The sequence below is a fragment of the Diceros bicornis genome, chromosome 11 (genome assembly GCF_020826845.1).
Source record: "Diceros bicornis minor isolate mBicDic1 chromosome 11, mDicBic1.mat.cur, whole genome shotgun sequence".
NCBI classification, from domain to species: domain Eukaryota; kingdom Metazoa; phylum Chordata; class Mammalia; order Perissodactyla; family Rhinocerotidae; genus Diceros; species Diceros bicornis.
In genome coordinates this window covers 66990769-67012675 of record NC_080750.1, presented here as the reverse complement: position 1 = coordinate 67012675, position 21907 = coordinate 66990769, and positions in this window count along the sequence as shown.

Sequence of the window (21907 nt, the reverse complement as noted above, 5' to 3'; positions counted from 1 at the left end):
ACATTCCAGGGCCAGAACAGAGGAAGCAAGGGGGGAACAAAAGGGTGGCCCTACCTTTTAAGGAGTCTTCCCAGAAGTCTCGTAATACTTCTGCTGACATCTCATTGGTCAGAACTTCATCTCTGTGAAGGAGGATGGGAAATGTAGTCTTTTGAGCTGGGTACACTGCCATCTCAAATAAGATTAGAATTCTGCTGCTAATGAGAAAAGACTTTGTTAAGCTAAACAACCTTTTTTTTTCCCCCAAAAAAAATCTTCTTTCAGAGCTCATTTTCACTGATGTCCTCTCACACTACTTTTCCCCCCCTTGCCCCTCCCAAGGCTCTGAAGGATTTCCATAGAATCCTAAGGGTTCCATGGGTTTGAAAATCACTGGTTAAGATCATTTCTAAGGGTATATAAAACTTTAAAAATTTTGATTCTTTGATTTTGTTGATTTCTAAGGTAATGTCTAAAGGATCACATTTCTCTAATTTTGATGTGCTTTTAAAAATTGTGGTTGCTAAAATATAGGTGTCAAGAATCAATGTTTTAATTAATTTTCCTCTATCTGAGCATTTCATATTCATGGAACAATATCCCCTCTTTCCCTCCAGCCCCTGTCAAGTTCTAAAAATGGATAAGGATGAATTAGATTTGGGCTGAGTACATTTTTGAAGAAATCTTTTTATTTGTTTCTTCTTTTCTGTTTTCCTCTTGGCATGTATGAACACAACGTTGTTGTTCTGAATTTGTTAAGTTGTGTTGGATTGAATCTTGTGTTTTCTGGGTTATTTGTAAGGCACATATTGTTCCCCCTACAGCTCAAAAGGAGCTCTACATTTTAGCACTAACATGAGACGCTGTAGAAAGAAGACGAGTGTTGAGAGCACACATTCATACTCAAGTATCATTTCTGCCACTTAATGACTGTAAGATCATAAGCAAATTAATTTTCCTAAAGGTTTCTTCACTTATAAAATTAACATAATATCTAACTCTGTTTTTAGAGTTAGGTGAAATAATGCATTGTAGGTGCTCGATAAATGTTAGTTTCTTTTTAGGGAGTAGAAGTTATTCACATCACCAGTAAGCTTTAGCTTCCTTCTTTGAAAGTGAAGAACCAGAGGGGATGGGTGTAAGGAATCAGAACTATTAAGATGACTTGGTCTGGGAATTCATGTCAAAGAATCAAGGAAGCAGCCACTATAGAACACAAGTTAGTGTATTTAGTCCCACTCTTACCTGTAGCACCAGTCACACACACACATACACACACGCACTATGTGAATGTGAAAGATGAAGCGTCAACAGAAATGTGACAGCAGAAGAGAATTTGTATTTTCCAGAATTGTACTACTCTGCTCGTGATTTTAAAATTTCTTGGCTTCAGAAAGCGGCTTTGGTCTGATTTAAGTTTATTCTTGGCTCTCACATGAAAAGAGCAGGCCTGGCCAAAGGCTAAATTATGAATCTTTCAAGTTTGACTTTGGCAAGGCTCTTCCTTTCAGCACCTTCTCAAACTCCAGAACAGCGTAGAGGAAAAGGATGGGGAGGTAGTGACCAAAAAAAGAGGAGGCTGGGCGTGGGCATCATTACCAGCTTCAGGGACATGAGGAAATGGTGCAGGACACACCACCCTGGGGTACAGAGTTCCTACAGAGAAACACTGCCTTCAAAGACAGCTCCTAAACATGTTCACTTTCCTTATGAGACTATAGCTGATCAAAGTATTTCACCCAGACCCGGCTCAAAGTGACTTAAAAAAATAGTGAAGGTATGTTATGAGCACATCTGTTGAGGAAATCACAAGATAAACTCTCTGTGGCAGCTTTTTATTTCTCTTTGTGTATTCCCTTCCTTCATTTATCAACTTTTCTTTTGTCAACCCATTTCTAAGGCATTGTTTTCATAATACCTGAAATCTCCAACTTTCCCAGCTATGAGCATTTAATCCTCTAAAAGGTTCAGCCAGCCCTAGGTCCTGCACCAATCTGAGAGGCCAGAATTAGTTTTGCTCCCTCATTCCTGGTATTCAGTGCCTGGGTTCATTTACCTTATTTGCTTGGGTAGCTGCTTTGGTTTCCTGATCTCTTAAGTCCGGTCTTGAACTTCAGTAAATTGTGCTGGAGACTTGATGCTGCTGACCAAGATTAGATCCCTTTCACCAGAGAAAATCTCTTTCTTTCTGCACCCCAGGATTTCTAGCTGAAGTTTATCTCAAATGTTTCCTCTCATTGGAGGCTTGTGAATTTCTGTTGTCTGATCAATCAGTTCCACCAAGTTCTCTTCCCTATTACTGTTGCTCTAACCAGAAACGGGTTTGCTGAACCTCTTTGGGCAGTGATATGGACAGTTGATCACCCCCTTTGGGGACCAATTATCATAAGAGTTAGAAATTTTAACATTAGCCAAACCAGTCTGTGTAGCCAATGCCAGCATATCCCAGGATTGAGCACCTGAAGAGTAGTGCTTATTATAGCAGTGATTGTATTTTAAAAGTACAATTGTGTGATGAAAGATTGACATGGGAGATTGGGCTCTGAAAATAGATCAGGGGAGGCAGATTTCAAATGCCACCTTCATACCATGTTAAATTCCATTGTAATTTTAGGTTGGTTTCTGGACTCTGTTTTTTATTCTGTTGAGTTTTTGGTCTATTCTCGTATCTTTACCACATTATTATAATTTTAAAAACATATTTTAGTGTATTGTAAAAAAACTTCCTACTATTACTTTTTCAAAATTTTCTTATTTTGGGAAATTCTTTCCTTTTATGATCATTTTCATGTTTTTGGCATTTTCCTCTGCATACTAAGAAAATTTCTCAAGCTTTTACCATTTATTCTACTTGATGCAGTGTCGATTCTGTTATTCTCTGCATCTGAAGTCATTTAAAAGTTATCATTCAGGGAGCAAGGGGGTCCAGGATGAAATGAAGAATGTAACAAAACAATCTAATTGTAATACAAATATATGAAACAACCTCATGAAGGTGATGGGGGGAAAGGCACTAACCTAAGCACCTGGGAATAATTGGAGTCTGTAAGACTAAGAGCAAAAGGAACTGTACATAAGCACTGTACTCTAGTTGATAAAGTTGTTTCCCTTGGGGGTACAAGTTAACAATTTTGATACCACTATATGTGCATACTGGAATGTAACAATTAAGTGAATGGATGTCATATGGTGGGAGCCAGGTTTCTCACTGTTGGAGTGGGAGGTTATAGATAAACAAGGGAAGGATACAAGAATGACCCATGTGCTAATGGATTAGATTTAGAGACATCAGTATGGACTCAGAGCTTAATACAGATACAGATGGATACACGTGGAAATATGATATGTGTGTACACTCGGGTTTGTACACAAATATATTTTCTTGCTCTGTCAGCTGAGAAGGCTTAGAAGCAATGACACTCCAGAGGCAATGAGCACGCCTAGTGCCCAGATCTTGGTTTCTAATACCTTTATCCAATAAAGAACCAGGGTTCCTTGTAGAAATAGTTGATTCTTGGACTGAGAAAGGAAATGTACAAGATGAGTCTAGAGCAACTCATAGTGCCAGAAAGTAAGGAATGCTAGAATTCTCAGTGATGGAGATGTGCCAAAGTGACACAGGAGCCAGTTTAAAGAGGTTCCAATGGCCAAAGCCAGAACAATTTGAGCAAGAAAATAAATAAATAAATAAATTGGATTATATCCCAAGTATAAAATAAATATCTATGAGTCGATACTGATCTAAATAAGTGATTGAATAAATAAACATGGAAGAATAGACAATTAGCCCATGCAGAATTCCAAATAGTTTATGCAGATCTTCTTCCCTCAAGGATGTGGAGCATAAATCCCCACTCCTTGAGTGTGAGCTCTACATAGTGACTTCCTTCCAAAGAGTATAGCATGGAGGGGGAAAAAGGTAACTTTGCAGTGGAGAAATCTGAGAAGCCCTACCTCAGCCAGGTGAATGAGGTCAACATCAGCAGTCATAAATCATGTTGATAGTGTGTTTTCTTGATGTGATGTGATGAAAAGGGCACTTTATCTCTGTGATCTTCTTCCCTAAAACACATAACCTTGGTCTAATCAGGGGGAAAAGAATCGGCTAAATCCCAGTTGAGGTACATTCTATAAAACACCTGACCAGTACTCCTCAAAACTGTCAAAGTCATCAAAAACAAGGAAAGTCTTAGAAACTGTCACAGCCAAGAGGATCCTAAGAAGACATGACAACTAAAATGATTGTGGTATCTTCGATGGGATCCTAGAACAGAAAATAGACAATAGGTAAAACCTGAGAAAATTCATATAAATTATGGGCTTTAAGTAATAACAATGTATCAATACTGGTGCATTAATTGTGACAAATGTACCATATAATGTTAATTGTTAATAATAGGGAAAACTGGGTGTAGAGTTAATGGGAAGTCCTTATATTATCTTTGCAATTTTTCTGTAAGTCTAATATTGTTCTTAAAAACAATGTTTATTTTTAAAAATTTATTATGGTATTGTTGTCTCTGAATTTTAAAAATTTCATTAGCTCTCTTATCATTTCAGTCTCATCCTTCTTCTATTTTTACACAGAGTTTTGTTTTATTTAATTTCCTTGTGAAAGATACCAGAGGATACTTAAAATTTCATTCCATTTCCCACAGGTTTTAAAAGTATGTTCTCCAGACTTCCACTTCCAACCAAAATGAAATAATGATAAACTAGATTTATCCTCCTGCTTGAAACAACTAAAAGACAAAAACAGACTATATGTGAAACAACAGTTTTTAAGACACTGGACATCCATAATGATACCTAAGAGATAGGGAACAAATGAAGTGAACCTTATAATTGCCCAAGCTTAATTCCTTAAGAAAGCATCCAACCCTCAGAACAAGGAGAGGAAACCAGGTGGAGAATGGTAGTCTCCTTGAATTGAGGACACAGAGCTGAAAGTCCAGGTAGAACAAGACTTATAAGACAGAGTACTAGAGAAAACTTCACAGAAAGAGAACACTGGAGATCTCCAAAGGGTCCCTGTTCAGTGTTCAGTAGGGTACAGAGCAGCACACCAGAAAGAAAATCTTGATCTTCGGGAAAGAAAATTCAAAAGAATGAAAAGGAGCAGTACCTGGTGCTCATACTGGACCTGAAAAACTGCCTATTTCTAGTAGCCAGCCTGGAATTATAATTAATGGAGAATTGGATAGAATGCCCAGAAGGGTCTTGTCTGAGTTGTGGGAAATAATTATCACTAGATGAGATGATGCTCTGGTCCTGTCTAGCAAATCTTAATAGCAAGATCCAAAAGGATCAAACTGTTTTCCAAATATTTAATTGCATCTTAAAACAAAGTTCAGGAATCTTTATAGGATCCAGTATCCAACAAGGCAAAATTCACAATATTGGGCATCCAATCAAAGATTACCAGATATACAAAGAAGCAGGGAAATACGACCTATAATGAGAAGAAAAACAGTCAAGAGAAACCAAGCAAAACTGACACATATGTGGAAAATTAGCAGACAAAGACCTTGAAACAGTTATTATCATTGAATGCTGTGTGTTCAAAATGTTAAATAGAGAATGGAAGTTATTTTAAAAGTTTAAATAAAACTTCCAGACATGAAAACTAAAATATGTGAGATGAAACATATATGTAAGTGATTAATAGCAGATTAGACATTGCAGAAGAAAAGATTATTATATTTGAAGACAAAGAAATAGAAACTATCAAAATTAATCACTCAAAGAAAAAAATGTAAATGAAAAGAGCACCAGTGAGCTGCGAGACATCATGAAACAGCTTGTATATGTAATTAAATCTCTAAAGGAGGGAGAGATAAAAGGAATAGAAAAAGTTATTTAACGAAGTCAGAGCTGAATGTTTTCCAAATTTGATGAAAATTATAAACCTGTAGCTTCAAGAATCTAAACAAACCTCAAGCAAAAGAAACATGAAGAAAACTATAACAAGGCATTTCATAATCAAATTGCTCAAAACCAGTGATAAAGAGAACTTTTAAAAGCAGGAAGAGAAAAACTATATATTACATATAAAAGAACAAAGATAAAGATGAAAGATTTCTTGTCAGAAAAAATTTAAGCAAGACTGCGAAGCAACAACTTGAAAATACTGAAAGAAAAAGCTGTCAATCTAGAATTCTCTACCCAGAAAAAAATATTTAAAAAATGAAGAAAATGTAAAGACTTTTTCAGATATAAAAGAGATCATTATCAGCAGACCCACACTATAAAAAATAATAAAGGAATTCTTTTAGGCAGAAGAAAAATTATACCAGAAAAAAACTTGAGTTTACCCAAAGGAATGAAAAGGAATGGAAATACTAATTACAGGGGTGATTATATATGATTTTTATTACCATTTAAATATCATTAAAAGACAATTGTTTAAACAAAAATAATAACATTCTATTATGAAGCATACAACATATGTATGAGTAAAATATATGACAAAAATAATGTAAAGGCCAAGACGGGAGAAATGGAAGTATACTATTATAAAGTTATCTTACTATATGTGAAGTGGCATAATACTGCTTAAAAGTAGCTTGTAATAAGTTAAATATGTATACTATAAACCTTGAAGCAAACACTAAAATAAACAAATATAACTTATAAGCCAATAAAGGAGTTGCAATGGAATCCTAAAAATACTCAATTAATCTAAAAGAAGGGAAAAAATAAAAAGAGGAAAAAAGGAGCAAAGAACAGATGGGACAAAAAGAAACCAAATAGGAAGATTATAGACTTAAACCTAACCATATCACTACTCACCTTAAATGTAAATAGTTCAAACACTCCAAATAAAGGGCAGAGGTTGTCAGGCTGGATTAAAATGTGCTGCTAACAAGAAATACACTTTGAACATAAAGACACAAAGAGGTTAAAAGTGAATATACTATGTTAACATATACATAGTATATGTTAGCATATACTATGCTAACACTAAAAAAAATATAGTTGAAGTGGCTAAGTAAAATTACATGGTGATTTCAAACAAAAGCCTGTTATCAGGGTAAAGAAGATCATTTCTTAATGATAAAGAGTTCACTTCACTAAGAGGACATAACAATCTACAATTATGCACTTAATAACAGAGCTTCAAAATTCATGAAGCAAAAACTGATAGAATTACAAGGAGAAATAGACAAATCCACAAGTATGGCTGGAGATTTCTATAGCTCTCACTAACTAATTGATACAACAAGTATATAGAAAATCAGTAAGGATATAGAAGACTTAAACAACACCATCACCAACTTAACCTAATTGACATTTTCAAGATGCTCCACCCAACAACAACAAAAAACTAGTTTTAAGTGCACATAAAACATTTACCAAGATAAAATATATTCAGGGCCACACAACAAGAATAAATAAATTTTAAAAGATTGAAGTAGTACAAAGTATGTTTCTTCAATTTAAGTAAGAAATAAATAACAGAAAGATCTTTTTAACAGTTCCAAAATATTTTAAAAATAAATAACACATTTCCAAATAACTCAAGGATTGAAAATAAATCAAAAGAAAAATTAGAAAGTATTTTTAGCTGAATTAAATAAAAACAGCATATCAAAATGTGTAGGATGCCACTAAAGCAGTATTTAGGGTGTAATTTGTAGTACTCAGCAAACTGTATTATAAAAGAAGGAATTTCTCAAGTCAACGATCTCTGCTCCAAACTTAAGAAACTAGAAAAAGAAGAGCAATAAAACCCAAAGTGTGCAGAAGAAAGGTAAGAATAAAGACCAGAGCAGAAATCAACAATATAGAAAACACATAAACATGATATAAAATCATTAAGACCAAAGCTGCTTCTTTGAGAAAAGCCATAAAATTGATAATTCTTTACAGAGACGATAGAAAAAAAGAACACACAAATTATCAATATCAGAAATAAGAGAGGTGATATCACTATAGAGTCTACAGATATTAAAATGTTAATAAAGGAATATTATAAGCAACTTGTGCCAATATCTTCAGCAATTTAGATCAATTGGATAAATTCCTTGAAAGACACAACCACCAAAGCATACTCAAAAAGAAATAGATAGAAGACAACTTTTGGAATTGTAGCATGAGGAGTTCCATGGACTGACTCCCCAGCAAAACAAGTACAACTAGAGAAAATTATTTTTAAAATATGACAATTTAAATATCTGGAAATTGTCCTAAGGCCATATAGCAAGTGAAAAAACAATTATTCAGGAAAATCTACTAACTCTTGGTAAGAACAGCAAGAGTCTGTGGCACTTGAACCATGACCCACTCCCGCCTCCCATCCTCTGCACCTCAGTGTGATGGAAATTTCCCTCTGTGCAATTGTGGTCAAGAACATGGGACTCCTTTCCCCAAGTCAAGGGCTATGGTATCTCCCTGAAAGGAGCAGGTTGCCAGAATTTCTCATCCTTCCAGTTTCATGTTATAGAAATGAGATTCCAGATGTGTGCAGCCAAGAGGTTGGGGGCTCCCTTCCTTCATTCAACCTCCATTCATAGAGTAGTACCCCAGGCATGGAGGCTGAGAATACTGGGGCCCTGATCCCCCTCACTCTAGCTTGCTTAAGGGACAGAGTTCCCACATTGGAAGAGTAAAGCTGAAATGACAAGAAGCTACTGCCCCCACCCAGTGCCCACTCATAAATTATGATGTCATTAAGACAGAAGTGGGCCACTATCCTTATTCCCAGCTCCAGAGCAGTGGCTTAGAGATTTTTCCCAGGGGAAAGGACAGATTATAAGAACAGAGTGCTCCAAAGCTCTCACTAAAGGAACTGATTTAATTTGGGACAGAGTATAGGGGGTTAAAGTCTAAGGATGCTCTTGAAAGCAGTGGAGATTTTGGTAGTAGGCAATTAAGAGGAAACTGGTAGCTCAATGAAAACAATAAGCTAAACTATGGGCCATCTAGTTTACCAAAGAGTACCAGAGAAAGAGACAACTGGAAAAAGCCCCCCTGTGATCAGAACAAACCTCCAAGACTCACTGCAAAAACTACTTCTGCAAAGGGGCCTGAATTTAATCAGATCAGCCTGTGGAGCAATTTATGCCCCTGATACTGTCAAAACAACAAAGTAATAAACTGGAAATTAGTAGAATCTAATAGCTGAATGTGATACCAGCAGAGAAAGAGAGCTTAACAGAGAGATAGGGAAAGAAACAGTCAAAGAGAGCCCTGCAAAAACTGTTGTCATCCCAGGGTGACTATGTGTTTGCCCAAGGCTGTGTCCTCTGCATAAGGACATCAGAGGCTTCACACTATGGGTAAAATATACATAACTAAAATAGTCTGGTCAAGTAATTATACAGATAGGCAAACAATCACAAATCCTGGCAAACCAGTGACAGTGGGGTAGGGTTCAGCAATATTGCAGTCTAGAGTTGCTGCAATATATATAAAAATGTACAACTTTCAACAAAAAATTATGAGACATGCAAAGAAGCAGGAAAGTGTGACTTATCCCTAGCAAAAAAATAAGCAAGAAAAATTGCCCATGAGAGAGGCCAGATGTCAGATCGAACAAAGAATTCAACATAACAATTATGAATATGGTCAAATAATTAAAGGAAGCCATACTTAAAGAAGTAAAGAAAGGCATGATGACAATGTCTCATCAAATAGAGACTATCAATAAAAAGACAGAAAGTATAAAAATGAACCAAACAAAAATTCTGGATTGAAAGGTACAATAAGTGAAATAAAAATTTAACTAGAGAGGCTCAAGAGTAAATTTAATTTGGCTGGCAAAAGAAAGAATCAGCAAACCTGAAGATAGATTGATAGAGATTATGCAATCTGAAGAACAGAAGAAATACAGAATGAAAAAAAAATGAACAAAGCCTCAGAGAAAGGATGTCATTAGTGCACCAACATACACATATAGAAAGTATCAGAGAAAGAAGAGAGGGAAAACAGAAAAATAATGAAGGAAAACTTCTGATATTTGATGAAAAATATTAATCTAAACATCCAAAAAGCTCAGTGAACTCCCTGTGGGATAAATGCAAAGAGATCTTACAACCAGATACATCATACTGAAAATAGTAAAAGACAAACAGAAAATCCTGAAATCAGCAACAGAAAAACATCTCTTCACGTACAAAGAAACTCCAACCAGATTAACAGCTGACTTATAATCAGAAACAATGGAGGCCAGAAGGCAATAGGATAACATATCCCAAGTTCTAAAATAAAAAATGGTCAACCAAGAGTTTTATATCCAGGAAAACTATTTTTCAGAAATAAAGGTAAAATAAAGGCATTCCTAGATAAAAAAAAAATTTGAGATTTGTTGCTAGTAGGGCCATATTACAGTAAATAGTAAAGCAAGTTCTTTAGACTGAAAGCAAATGATTCTAGACACACATTCAAATAAAGGTAATTGTGTAACTATAAAAGACAGTATAAATGTATCTTTTCTCCTTTCTTCTCTTAACTGATTTTAAAGAAATTGTATAAAACAACATCTATATAATTGTATTATTGAGACTATAACATATAGAAACATAATATATTAGACAATAATAGTCTAAAGGAGATGGGTGGCAGCAAAGCCATATCATAGTAGGGAAATGACACCAGATAGTAACTTGAACCTACAAGAATAAAAGAAGAAAATCAGAAATGTGGAGATAAAGGAAAATATAACAAACTTTATAAATATATACTTGTTCTCCTTTCTTCTCTTTAAATGACATAAAACTATATAAAGTAATATGACGTATTTAAACCACATAAAACTACATAAAGTAATAATTATAAAAATTTATTGTGATGTTTGTAACATATATAGTTTCAATATATAACATTAACCACACAAAAAAGAGGAAGAAGGAATAGAGCTACGTAGGAGTAACATTTGTTAGTATGAATCTGAAGTAGCTTCTTTTATGTTAAGATGTATATGGTAAGTCCTAGAACAACCAATAAGGAAATAGCTAAAAAAAATAGTGAAAAAATCATTAAAACAATTAAAATGTCACATTAGATAATATTCACTTACTGCAAAAGAAAGCAGTAAAGGAGGAATAGAGGAACAAGAAAAGACATGAGACATATAGAGAACAAAAAGTAAAATGGTAGATGTAAATCCAACTTTATCAATAATAAAATTAAATATGAGAGGATTAAACAAGCCAAACAAAAGGCAGAGAATATAGATTGGGTTAAAAAAAAAGACCCAACTACATATTGTCTCCATGAGATACAGTTTGGATTTAAAGATACAAATTGACTGAAAGTAAAGGGAAGAAAAAAGATATATTATGCAAACAGCAACTACAAGAAAGCTAGAATGGCCATACCAATATCAGAAAAATAGAGCTTAAAACAAAAAAGTTTCAAAGAAGAACATTTTATAGTGATAAAGAATCAATACTTCAGGAAGATATGACAATTACGAACTATATGCACCTAACAATGTAGCCTTCAACAACTGTGAGAATTGAAGGGAGAAATAGACAATTCTGCAGTAATAGTTGGAGACTTCAATACTTCACTTTCAACAACAGATAGAACAACTAAGCAGAAGATCAACAAGGAAATAGAAGACCTGAACAACACCATAAACCAATGAGATGTATCAGCCATCTATAGAATACTCCACTCCCAATAATAGCAGAATACACATTCTTCTCAAGTGCACATAGAGCATTCTCTGATATGCTAAAGCATAAAACAAGCCTCCATAAATAAAAAAGGATAGAAGAAATGCAAAGTATGTTCTGTAACCACAGTAGAATAAAATTAGAAATCAATAATGGGAAGAAATGTGGAAAATGCATTTCTAAACAACCAATGGGTCAAAAAAGAATTCTCAAAAAATGGAAAATAGAAAAAACTTTGAGATTAATGAAAATGAAGGAAAACATACCAAAACTTATAAGATGCAGCTAAATCAATGCTTAGAGGGTGGTTTATCATAGCAAAAGCCTAAGTTAACAAAAGAAGAAAGAACTCAAGTTAATAACCTGATCTTCCACTTGAAGACACTGGAAAAAGAGCAGCAAACTAAACCTAAAGGAACCAGAATAAAGAAAATAATAAAGATTAGGAAGGAAATTAGTGAAATAGAGAATAGAAAAACAATAGAGAAAATAAAGGGAACCAATTTATCAGTCTTTGAAAAGATAAACAAAATTGAAAAATCTTTAGCTAGGTTAACCAAGGAAAAAAGAGAGAAGATTCAAATTGATAGAATGAGAAATGAAAGAGGGGACATACTATAGATCTTACAGAAATAAAAAGTATCATCAAGAAATAACATAAACAACTGTATGTCAAAAATTTGGTAATTTAGATAAAATGGACACATTCCTAGAAAGACACAAACCACAAAAACTGACTCAAGAAGAAATAGACAAACTGAGTAAACCTTTAACAAATAAAGAGATTGAGTTAATCAAAAAACTATCCACAAAGAACAGCGTAGCCCCAGACGGCTTCACCACTGAATTCTACCAAACATTTAAAGAATAATTAATACCAATTCTTCATAAACTCTTCCAAAAAAATAGAAGCAGAAGAAATACTTCCTAATTCATTTTATGAAGCCAGCATTACCCTGTTACTAAAATCAAAACATGACAAGAAAATAAAACTGCAGACCCATATCTTTTATGAATATAGATGTAAAAACCCTAAACAAAATACTAGCAAACTGAATCTAGTAACATATAAAAAGAATTATACCTCAAGACCAAGTGGGATTTATTTCAGGAATGCAAGGTTGGTTTAACATCTGAAAATCAATCAGAATAGAATAAAAAACAAAAACCACGTGATCACCTTGATAGATGCAGAAAAAGCATTTGATGAAATCCAACACCATTTCACGACAAAAACCCAACAAACTAGGAACAGAAGAGAACAACCTGTGAAATGGAACCTATGAAAAATCCACAGATAACATTATACTTAATGGAGAAAAACTTGATACTTTCACCTTTAGATCAGCAACAAGACAAGGATATCTGCTCTTGCCACTTTTATTCATCATTTTACTGGAGGTTCTAACTAGGACAATTAGGCAAGAAAAAGAAAGTGAAAGGCCTCTGAATTGGAAAGAGAGAAGTAAAATTATCTCTGTTCACCGATGTCATGATCTTATATATAGAAAATTCTAAGACATTCACTAAATACTATTAGAATCAATAAACAAGTTCATCAAGGTTGTAAAATAGAATATTAATATATAAAAATCAATTATATTTCTATATACTTGCAGTGGATAATCCAAAATAAAATTAAGAAAACAATCTCATGTACAATAGCATTAAAAAGAATAAAATACTTAGGAGTAAATTTATCAAGCAGAGTGTAAAACTTATTCTCTGAAAATGACAAAAACTTTGTTGAAAGAAATTAAAGAAGTTCTTTAATAAATCTTATTCTATTAAATATTAATTATTTAATAATAATTTAAATAAATGGAAAAATATTTCATGTTCATACATTGGAAGACCTAATATTGTTAAGATGATTACAGTCCCCAAATTTATCTACAGATTCAATGAAATGCCTATGAGAATCCCTGCTAATTTCTTTGTTGAAGTTGAAAAGCTGATTCTAATATTCATATAAAATTGCAAGGAACTAGGACAGCCAAGACAATCTTGAAAAAGAAGAACAAGTGGGAGGTCACACATTTTCTGATTTCAATACATCCTACAAAGCTACACAATCAAAACAGTATGGTACCAGCATAAGGAAAGATCAGTGGAATAGAATTCAGCATGCAGAAAAAGCCATGTGTCTATGGTCAACTGAGTTTTGACAAAGATGCCAAGACAATTCAATGGGGGAAAGAATAGTTCTCTCATCAAATGGTGCTGGGACAATTGAATAAATAGACAAATGCAAAAGAAGGAAGGTGGACTCTCCTCACACCGTATATAAAAATTATTTCAAAATAGATCAAAGATCTAAATGTAAGAGCTAAAAGTATAAAACTTTTAGAAGAAAATATAAGAGGAAATCGTCACAATTTCAGATTAGGCAATGGATTCTTAGATATGATACCAAAAAACACAAGCAATAACAAAAAAATAGATCAGTTAGACTTCATCTAAATGAAAAGCTTTTGTGCATGAAAGGAAATATCAAGAAAATAAAAAGACCACTCACAGATTGAGAGAAAATATTTGCAAATCATATATCTGGTAAGTGACTTGTATCTAGAATATATAGAGATGTCTTAAAACTCAACAGTAAAAAACCAAATAAAACAATTTAAAAATAAGTAAAAGATATGAATTGCTATATATACAAAGAAGACATGCAAATAACCAATAAGATCATAAAAAGATGCTCAATATCATTAGTTATCCGGGAAATGCAAATCAAAGCCACAATAAGATATCACTTCACACCCACTATCATGGCTATAATAAAAACAATAACAAGTGTTGACAAGGATGTGGAGAAATCAGAACCCTTTCACATTTTGGAATACAGTGTGGAAATTCCTCAAATGATTGAGCATAGAGTTGCCATATGACCCAGGAAGTTTACTCCTACCTATATATCCAAGAGAATGAAAACATATGTCTACACAAAAATTTGTACATGAATGTTCATAGCAACATCATTTATAAAAGCCAAAAAAAATGGAAACAATCCAAATGTCTATCAACTAACAAATGGATAAATAAATTTGACTACATCCATACAATAAAGTATTTTTCACAAATACAAGGAAGGAAGCACTGATACTTGCCACATCATGGATGAAGCTTGAAAACTTTATGCTAAGTGAAGTAATCTATTCACAAAAAAACACATATTCATTTACATAAAATGTTCTGAATAGGCCAGTCTACATACAAAGAGTGTTAGTGGTTGTCTAGGGTTGAGGAGGTAGAGAGAATTGAAGACTAAGTGGTAATGGGTACAGGGTTTCTTTAGGGGGTGATAAAAATGTTCTAAAATTGGTTGTGATGATAGTTGCACAACTTTGAGAATATACTTAAAACCATAGAATTGTATACTTTAAAAGGGTGAACTGTATGGTATGTGACTTATACCTTATATATTTAGGTATGTGTATAATATATATACATATAATCTGTATGTATATATATGTATGCATATAATCTGTATGTATACATACATATACTCCAGACAGTCCTACATTTGTTAAAGAAATTGACTTTGCACTTAAACATCTACACCAAAGGAAACTCAACCGGTGATTTCATTCAAACATTTAAGGAATAAATAATAACCAAATCTACCCAAATAGAAAATTGAAGAGGAAGGACTTCTTCCCAACTCTTTCAATGAGGCCAGAATTAACCTGATACCAAAACCAATGACACAATAAAAGAAAACTATAGACCAATATCCCTCATGAAACCAGATGCAAAATTCTAAACAAAATTTTGGCATATTGTATCCAAAATTATATAAAAAGGATAATATATCATGACCAAGTAGATTTTATCCCAGGAATAGAAGGCTAGTTTAATACTAAAAATTCAGTCATTGTAATTTACCAACACCCTCCCACACACACATGAAAAACTATACAATTATATTAATACAGATGGTCCTCGACTTACTGTGATTTTATTTATGATTTTCTGACTTTATCACAGTGTGAAAGTGATACACATTCAGTAGAAACCATACTTCAAATTTTGAATTTTGATCTTTTCCCAGTCTAGTGATATGCGGTCCATACTTTCTTGTGATGCCGGGCAGCAGCAGCGAGCCACAACTCCCAGTCAGCCATGCAATCAGAAGGATAAACAACCGATACACTTGCAACCATTTTGTATCTATACAACCATTCTGCTTTTCACTTTCAGTACAATATTCAATAAATTATTGAATAATAAATTCAGTTGGATGATAAATTATTGAATACATTCAATAAAGTGAGATATTCAGCACTTTATTATAAAATAGACTCTGTGTTAGATTATTTTGCCCAACTGTAGGCTAATGTATGTGTTCTGAGCATGTTTAAGCTAGGCTAGGCTAAGCTATGACGTTCAGTAGGTTGGGTGTACTAAATGCATTTTTGACTTACGATATTTTCAACTTATGATGGGTTTATCAGAATGTAACCCCATCGTAGGTTGAGGAAGATTTGTAGATACAGCAAATGCATTTGACACAATCCATAATTTATTGGAATAAAAACTCCCAGGAAACTAGAAGGGAACTTTCTCAACTTCATAAGAGACATCCACAAAAACTTAGAGCCTCACCTTTAGAGGTAAAAGACAGAATGTGTTTCTCCTCTAATCAGATACTAAATAAGAACGTCCACACTCAACACTTCCATCCAACACTTTCCAATAACGGGCATACTGGAAAGAAATAAATAAAACTGTCTTTATTCCCAGATGACAGGATTCTATATGTAGGAAATCCTAAGGAATCAACAACAACAAAGAAATCTACTAGTAATAAATAATAGAATTCTACTAGTAATGATAAGCGAATTTAACCAGGTTGCAAGTTATAAGATCAACATAAAGAATCATGTTTACTTCTATATATTAGCAATAAGCAATCAGAAATTGAAACAAAAATGAGTGACATTTATAATAGTGCCAAAAATATGGAATATTTAGAGAAAAATATTACAAAAAAAACATACAATAACTGTACTCCAAAAATTACAAAACATTGCTGAGAGAAATTAGAGACCTAGATAAATACTTACTGTGTTTTTGGGTCAGAAGATTCAATATATTAAAATTTCAATCCTCCTCAGATGGATCTACAGATTTAACACAGTCCCAATAAAAATCCCAGCAGTTTTTGTAGAAATTGATAAGCTGATTCTAAAATTCATGTGGAAATACAACAGATCTCGAATTTCTTAATTTTTAAAACTAAGTTGAGTTAAGGGACTAACTCTACCTGATTTCAAGACTTATTTTAAAACTACAGTAATCAAACTCATGTGATATTGTTACATAGACAAACAGAAAGATCTATGGAACAGAATCAAGTGTCCTGAAACAGGCCCTCACCTTTATGGACAACTGATTTCTGACAAAGGTACAAAGGCAATTCAGTGTGGAAAATGTAGTTTCTTCAATAAAAGGCACTGGAACCATTGGATATTCATATGCAAAATAGTGAACTTTGATCCATACTTTACAAAAATTAACTCAAAATGGACCATAGACATATGTAAAACAAGACAAAGAAGGACACTTTATAATGCTATAAGCTATACACCATGATGATGATACAACAGTTAAGAGTCTCTATGTACCTCGCATATGACACAGAACCACCATGTGTACAGAGAAGAAATTACAGGGCATGACAGAAGAAATTATAAGAGACTTAAGGTAAGTCAATACCAACACAAAACAGGTCAAGCGGACAGATAATAAACAATTATGCTTTGGAGCTTAATTATCAGTTTGAATAGGACCACAACCCCTGCTTTTTGTTGTCTCTGTGTTGTATGTCTTTGCCCATCCCTTTATTTTTGTGCCTTTCAATTTATTCTGCTTTAGATGTGTCTCTTGTATACATCATGGAGTTGGATTTTACTTTATAAGCCATTTGGAAATTTTTCCTTTTAACTTCATTTATTTTATTGACTGACGTGTCTGGATTCAACTCTGTGTTATTATGCAGATCGAAGTTTTCTCTTATTTCTGCAAAGTTTTCTTTTCTCTATTATTTTGTTGAGGTCATATTGGCTTATAACATTGTGTAATTTCAGGTTACATTATTACATTTCAGTTTCTGTATAGACTGCATCGTGTTCACCACAAATAGTCTAATTTTTATCCATCACCATGTGTGCCCCTTTACCCCTTTCACCCTCCCCCCACCCTCTTCCCCTCTGGTAACCATCAATCTGTTCTCCTTATCTGTATGTTTGTTTATCTTCCACATGTGAGTGAAACAGTAAGGTATTTATCTTTCTCTGTCTGGCTTATTTTGCTTAGCGTAATACCCTCAAAGTCCATCTGTGTTGTCACAGATGCTACGATTTTGTCTTTTTATGGCTGAGTAGTATTCCATTGTATATATACACCACAGCTTCTTTATCCATTCATCTGTTGATGGGCACTTGGGTTACTTCCACATCTTGGCTATTGTGAATAATGCTGTGATGAACATAGGGACACATAAATCTTTTTGAATTGTTGATTTCATGTTCTTTGGATAAATACCCGGTAGTTGGATAGCTGGATCATATGGTATTTCTATTTCTAATTTTTCTACAAAGTTTTCTCAAATTATAGTTTTAAATACCAGTTCTGTTTCATTGTTTTGTTTTTCTTCTTCAGGGTCTCCAATTATATATGTTGAATCTTCTTTTTGGTCTTGTTTTCAACCAATTTCTCTCCGCCTCCTTTTGCTTCTTTATTTCATTTTTAGTCTTAGTGATTTTTCTGCCTTTCTTCATTATCCCTTATTAAATTTTTATTTGACTCTATTCCACTGGGGCCTTTGTAATTTATTCTTCATTTCTTCCCCTCCCCCAGCTTTATTGAGATTCATCTGTCAAATAAAAATTATATGTATTTAAGATGAACCATGTGATGATTTGATGTACATATGCATTGTGAAATGATTACCACAATCAAGTTGATTAACACATCTGTCACCTCACATAGGTACCATTTTCTTTTTGTTTGTGGTGAGAACACTTAAGATCTACTCTCAGCAGATTTGAAGCGTACAGTACAGTACTATTAACTGTAGTCACCATGTATTCTTTATTTCTGAGTTGATTTTTTTGCATTGCCTTTAATTTCCTTCCTGATCTTGATTAGCTCTTGTTCTATTTCTTTCTGTGTTTCGCATATTCACATTAATTTGCACATTCAGATTTTAAAAATGTCTTTAGATGCCTTTTTGAGGATATTGAATTCAGTATGGAGAATTGTTTTAACTCTTTCTTCTGCTTCTTGACTGATTTGGGGGGGTAGTTCTCATTTTCTGCTTTTTTCTTTCAGTGACTCTGTGTAAAATTGGTCTGATATTTCCTATTCCTAGGCATTTTATAGCCAGTGTAATAAAATGCATTTCCTTTAATGGATAATGTTGGGAAAGGAAAGGGAAAGGTTGGTATGCCTTGTTCTTTTTCATCTCTGCAGCATCTTTAATTTCCTCTCTTCCTTCTTTCCCTTCATTGCCACGTCTCTCAGGGAGACCTCTCCATCTCCTCCTCTCTGGACGCAATGCTTCTCTGAGGGGGCCACCTCCAGTCCCATTCACTTTCAAGCCACTTCCCTGTAGCTGATGCTGTGAACTTCCAGGTCTCAGGCCTGTGCTGGGCATTTTAATACTGAGTGTTGGGTTTTTTTCTTTCTCGGGTAGTGAGGAGGGGAGAGGAAGCTTTTGCTGCTAGGAGTAGCCCCTGGAGCTCAAGCTCTGTTGGAATTTGTGTTTATTTCCCTGCTTACAGGTAGATTGAGGGTAGTAACATTTTCTATGCTGAAAGCACTGGTCATGTGTGGCATTATTTTCACTCCCTGCTGATCTTAGGTGTCTGGGGGATGTTGTGTGGAGAGGTTTAGATTTAGGCAGCTCCCGTTATTCCAAGGTCAAACGGCATTCACCTAGTATAGGTCTTTTGATCTGTGTTAGAAAGTGAGTTCCTGGTGGGATGATTCCTTCCTCCTAAGGCCCATTCACATGCCTCCACTTCTTGTTCCTTCATGTCTGCAGCTGTAACAGGGCTTCTACTGGGATCTACTTTTATTTCCTGCTACCGCTAGTCACTCTCTCAATATGAGGATCTGTGAATCAGTTATCAGCTCCATAGGCGTGAAATCTAAAAGCAATTCCTCAAAATTTGTGGCAAATAGGAGGTCCCCTTCTCTAAGATCCAGCCCTCAGGGAGATTCCTCTAGTTCCAGTCCACTTGTCCAGCTGCACTGGCAGGGAGGACACGGAGGGAGGACTGTGCTGACTCCACAGTCTTCCCCAGAATCACGATAGACGCTTGTTTTGTGGGAAACAGTTAATTGCCTACCAGGTTGCCAGGAAATTATGTAGGCACTTTGAATGTCAGCCATTTAATCTCTAAACAACTCTGATACTGTTCTAGAGCACACTGTTCAAAAGGGGACACAAGCAAATTCAAGCCGTAGTTCGTTTATTCCAAATGCAACTTCCCCCCCTCCCTACTTGCCTTTTATATTGAATAATCATTTCAGAAAAGTGAAAGGTGCTTTTTCCAGGCCTGAAACTAGCTGATCCTTTTTATAAAGCATGTCCAAATATTCAACAATGCATACACGCACACACACACACACACACACACACACACACGCGAGCATTGTTGAATATATATAGCTGTGTGTGTATTTACATATATATATACAGATATACAAATTTTTTCTTAAATTAACCATATTTTGGCTGAAACCTTCACCTCTCTCTTATTCTGGTCTTGGTAGAGATAAAGAATAGAGATGTCAGATATATCTTCTTCATAACGAAAAGAAAAACACCAAAAAAATCCCACAGAAGACAAAATCCTTTGTATCCTCTGGTATACTCAGAGTTAGCTTAGTTGAGATAATGTTGAACGTAGTGAAAGAAGACCTCCTGTGTCTTCTGGGTGACCTGGGCAAGGAACTTCACTTTCCTGAACCTGAGATCTGTCCATTAAGTGATAATATTGGCTTGGATGACTTCTAAATCTCCTCTTGTCTCTAATTTTCAATAATCCCAGTCATCTATAGATCTCCTACAATATACACAATCCTCACTCAAATACAGAAGACCCCACCACCAAGCTCAGCTTTCTCAGTGACCAATATTAGCTTGTGGCTTGGATTCTACTTGATGGAATACTTGGAATGAAGAAGAATCTAAACTTTTAGAGATTTGGATTGCTGAAGATGCTGAAGGGGCTTTCTTGAGATTCTTTTAATGTTAGTAAGTAATGACAATCCTAATTAATTCATTGGCACAATTTGCTATCTAATGAGATGACAGCACTCTGACGCACTGAGCCTATGAGACGTGCTAACCTCAGGGTTCTTATAATTTAGTTTTACCTCCTGCTGAGTCACATTTTTCTAATGGCATGAATTGGCTCTTATTTTAACTCGTCTGCATTTTTTCTAATTTCCCTGCTGAAACATTTCCTGCCTACATCTTAAAGACAAAAATTGGGGATTTTAACTGTAGAACTGGAGAATTACTGAATGAGTAGGCAATTAGTTGCTGAAGGATGTGCCAAGTGTCATTGGAAATATAATCTCCCCCAGATTTGCAGGAAGGGATTTGGTTACACAGACTGCTTCTTCACAGTGGTGATTTGAGCTATGGTACTTGCCAGGCCTGTAAATAGGCACCTGAACTTCATATTTTTGGATCAAACTTAAAAGTCTGCATTTTATTGTATTAAGCATGTCTTCAAATTCCGTTTCAAATTTTATTGATGTACTGCTTGATTAAGAAGACTGGAAAATGGCCACTCGTCCTTTACTATTTTGTAACAATCATGTTAGTGATCTCTGTAGACAGATAAATGTGTCCTAAATATTATTGCATTTTTGTATTTCGGAATCATTGACCATCTATTCTCCTTTAGGGACAGAAGTTGTCAAAAAGAAGGCTAATGTTCCCTATCAAACTAAATAATTTTGGAGATAAAGAAGAGCCTCACAGATGGTAGCCATCTCATTTTACAGTTGAGGAAACCATGAGTCTCAGATGCTGAATGTCATGTTCAAGGTCAGAGAGCTAATTATTGAATAGAGTCACACCTAGTGTCTCTTCAGTCTAGTGCTCCTCTCCCCAAACCACACAGTCTGTCCAATCAGGGTCACTTCCCTGATGGGCCTGAAAGGCAGAAGAGCCACCAGGGTGGGCCTGGAGGACAGAGCACCAAGCCAAAGAGAATTACTCTCGAGCCTTAAAATCTAATGGAATTTTCCCTACTATCTCTCAGACTTGCTTGGAC